The sequence below is a fragment of the Oryzias latipes genome, chromosome 22 (genome assembly GCF_053564925.1).
Source record: "Oryzias latipes strain Hd-rR chromosome 22, Olatipes_Hd-rR_3.1".
NCBI classification, from domain to species: Eukaryota; Metazoa; Chordata; class Actinopteri; order Beloniformes; family Adrianichthyidae; genus Oryzias; species Oryzias latipes.
In genome coordinates, this window is record NC_136258.1 from 15,349,993 (window position 1) to 15,353,990 (window position 3,998).

The 3,998-nt window shown below is 38.6% G+C and overlaps 1 long non-coding RNA gene across 3 annotated transcripts in view; it reads right to left on the reverse strand.

Annotated features, from left to right (window-relative positions):
• Positions 1–231: 231 nt before the first annotated feature.
• The window catches only part of LOC110017490 (uncharacterized), a 132,759-nt gene continuing 128,992 nt past the window's right edge, over positions 232–3,998 (reverse strand). For 2 of the 3 annotated variants that reach the window (XR_013653179.1, XR_013653178.1), the window contains exons 2-3: positions 657–738; positions 232–370 (exon numbers count right to left, since the gene is read on the reverse strand). This is a non-coding gene — a long non-coding RNA (uncharacterized LOC110017490). Of the gene's footprint in view, positions 371–656; positions 739–2,652; positions 2,788–3,998 lie in introns of those variants that run through there. The other variant, XR_002872673.2, reaches the window with a different exon arrangement.

A 3,998-nucleotide genomic window follows, 5' to 3' on the forward strand; every position in this document is an offset into this window, starting at 1 on the left:
TTTGAACTGCAGAGTTGGTTTATATTGCACCCACGTGTACATTTTTAAAAAGGCTGCCATCAAAAAACAGCAGGTCAATGTTGAGGAGAGCCAGAGACTGGATCAACCTACATGTGTAGAGGAAGTTCGCACAAGAAAACACATAAAAATAAGGACAAATGAGAAACCGTGGATGACGAGCCCCCGCTGACACTGAGACTGTCGATCTGGAGATACAGCTGATCTCAGGACAGCAGGAGCCAGACTGAACAAAGCAGTCAGACTGGCAAAAAAGGGCCCATGCACACAGAAGCGGTCTTGGCTACTTTGACCCCCTGCATGGGTGAAACACTGGACGGCACCCTCAGCCCCCTTTCCAGCCCCGTCCCGCCTGTATACATACAAACAAACAAACACAAACAAAACATATAATTTATTTTACTTTATTAATCACATAAGAAAAACATACTTGCCTAATTCAATTCACAATCAAGATATACAGGGGTATGAGAAAGTTTGGGCACCCCTAATAATTTTCAAGATTTTCCTTCATAATTAATTTGTTGTTTGGATCATCAATTTCAGTTAAATTTATCATATAGCAGATGAACACAGTGATATTTGAGAAGTGAAAGGAAATTATTGGATTTAAAGAAACTGTGTAATAATTACATTACCTCCATCCCTTAACTTGACCCACTTCAATCTGCCAAAACTGCTCGACTGAGGATATCACCTCTATGGCTGTCCCCGGAACATCTGGAAAAGAAGAACCCACTGGTTGGAATGCTGTTTAGCTCAGCCTTTAATACAAAAGCCCACAGCCTCTTATTTAAAGCTGAGCTCACTTGGACTGAACACAACCCCTGCAGAATTGAATACTGGACTTAAATTGAGTAACGACTGTTGTGCTTAGTACAACAGCAACCACACAATGCAATATACGAATGAGACAACAGTGTTGCGTCTCAATCCTCGACGACAACAAGAAGAAGTACAGAGAGGGGGGGGGAAAGCTTTTTGAGGAATGGTGCAGCGACAACATCCTGCTCCTGAATATGGACAAAACCAAAGAAATGGGGATCCACCTTGAGTGGCCTGTGCACACCCTACTTTACATAATGGACACATGCTTTAGAACTTGTTCCACACACCAAGTTTGTGGGGGTTCACGTAGCTATCAATCTCACATCCCCACTTACTCCACTTTAAAGAAGGCTCACTAGCACCTGCACTTCCCATAGAGCCTAAAGAGAGAACGCCTCCACCCATAGATCCTCACCACCTTCCAGAGAGGCACCATTGAGAATTCGCCAACAAGCAGCGTCTCTGTGACTTTAGAGCAGCAGTGCCTCATATAACAAGGCCCTGGAGAGAGGGGTGAGGTCAGCAGGAAAAGTCATTGGGGTCACACTACCAACCATCAGGGATCCGGCAAGACAACGCTTCCCAGCATGGGCAACTCAGATCACCAGGGTCCTACCCACCCCTCCCATGGACTAGGTGCTCCTTCTATTATACTATTGATGTCTAGACGCTGATTTGCTGGGTCCGGAGCAACATAATTTTGTTTGCACGAATGACAATTAAAGAATCTGAATCTTAAGCTTGCATGTGGCTGCAAGAACAAAACATAATAGAGACATGTAAAACAAAATATTGCTAATTAATGTATCGATTCCTTTTAATTATAATTTTGAGTCTGTTTACAATTAATTTACTCATACATCTAACCAATAAAGTCCTGAAAATGAAAACTTGCCTGCTCAAGTATTTTAATTTACATATGCAATGACTTTTCACCAAAGCAGCGGTCTCCACCCTGAGCCCCCGCAGCCACGTGTGGCTCTTTTACCCCCTCACAGCGGCTCTCTGGCTGAAGAAAAATAAAATAATAGTAACTTTTAAAGTATGGTTAAGTTGTAGAATTTATGGCTTAGGCACTTAGAAGTGAGGATGTAACTACAGGTTTTTACCTCTCTGCTGCCATCAAGAGGCCTTGTTTGCTCTGCTTCTTTCAAAATGCACAGATTTTAAATACAAAGCAAAACTTTGGTTAAAAAAAGTCTAATCTTTTATGAGCATAAATATATGTATATATGTATTTTCTTTATGCATTATTTATTCTGGATCCTAAACTAGTGAGTTCATGTTTATGTTCAGGTTAACAACAGGATCACGTAAAAAAAAAGGATGATGGCTCAACAAGGTAGACCTAAGGTATAACAAGAGAAATGCCATCTTTTCTTGCATTGTTTAAGACCTTGCATTGGAGTACATTAGTGGTACTGGGATGATCCTGTTTGGGACAGGGCATCTTTTATTTTAAAAAAGGAAGTCACATTTTTAGAAAATTTTCCTTTTATATTTCTGTTTTTAGTCAAGCCAAACAGGAAATATAAATCAGATTTCTCATAAAAGTAACAATGTAATGAATGCAAAGCAGTATTGAATTTTCCTAAAATAAGACTTTGTGGCTCCAACTTTAATCAGTAACTTAAGAAACAGGCTCAAACGTCTCTTCTACTGTTAAAGTTGCAGACTCCTCCACCAAAACAATGTTCCTAATGTTTTTACCCCCCAGCTTCTTAATTTTGGTAATTCTATTTTTTAAAATAATCCTAAATGAGGCTATTTTAGCCTGAAAAGTCGCTGATTATACAAAAACCCCACCTGGAATACTCCAATCTTCATCATCAGTTTTCCTTCGGTCGCACCTGTGGCTGAAAAAGATTTGCCGCCATCTTGTGGACAAAGTGGAACATTGCAGATGAAGAGAAGAAGCACCTGCTGGATGCTGGAGTTCAGGCGAACAGAGGACTAACTGCTGGATGTGAGTCTGTGTCGTCATCGTTGTTTTATCTCTGGGTAATATTTGACAGTTTGAATTTGTAGAATAAGTATCTGTTTTATTTTGCTGAGCATGATGGGGGAATATTTTCTTTTAACTATTGTCACCTTCAAATGTGCTAATTCAAAAACATTTGGAAAAAAAGACACAAACGACCTCAAGAAAGAGTAACATATTTCAGTTTTTTCACATTTAGTATTCAAATGAATCAAATTGAGTTAAGAAATAGAACACAAACACCAAATAAGCTAATTTGAATAACGTATTGAAATTAGTTCTTTTTGGGACACAAAACAGTCTATCACTGGAATTTGAATAGAGGCTTCTCTAGTTTGGCCAAAAAAACACCAAAATCAATTAAAATAAAAGAAAATAATCAAAATGACTGTATGACACAAATGCACCAATATGCCAAATGCAATAAAAGAAGAGGCTTGAGCTGTCCCAGTTTTTCCTGATTTGATTTGTACTCGAAATGTATTGGTTTATTACAGTAAAGCTAAGTATAATTAAACAAATAGAATCAAATAAAAAGCAAATATATTTGAAATGTAGCTATTTGAGTTTAAAACATGGTGGAAATCCTGAGTTTTCAGACTTGTCAGGAGGCATAATGCTCCTCACAAAGAGTGGTACGTTCTGCTGCCCTCCTGCTGTTGCAGGAAGCATCATTAGTACTCTGAACATGTCTGGAGCTCAAAAGACAGACAGCTGGACCACACTGAGATTGAGCAAAATGCACAACTACACACAGAGGTGGAACATGCACGGATCGCTTTTGTTTCTGAAAGAATCCAAACTAGAAATATTTCCATTAAACATCTCTCCCCGGTGTAACAATAACAAAAATGATTCATTTTTGTTGATCTAGAGAGGTCAGTGTAGAGGCTTTTTTGTCTTTTTATTTATTTAGAGATGTTTCTTTTTCTATTTCTTTTTAGTTTGGTTCTTTAGGACTAAAGACAACAAAAACAGCCACTGCTCTGCTCTGATGCTGCCACTTCAGATTGTAAAATAATTACAAAATAATATTTTAAAACTATATTAGCATCTTTTTAAAATCTTTTTTAGACATTTGTGTTATTGTGGCTGGCTGACTCATGTAGTATGTTTAAAGATGTGGGTGAGGAGGAGGGAGCAAGTGCTTAAAAAGGGGGAGAGGACCACC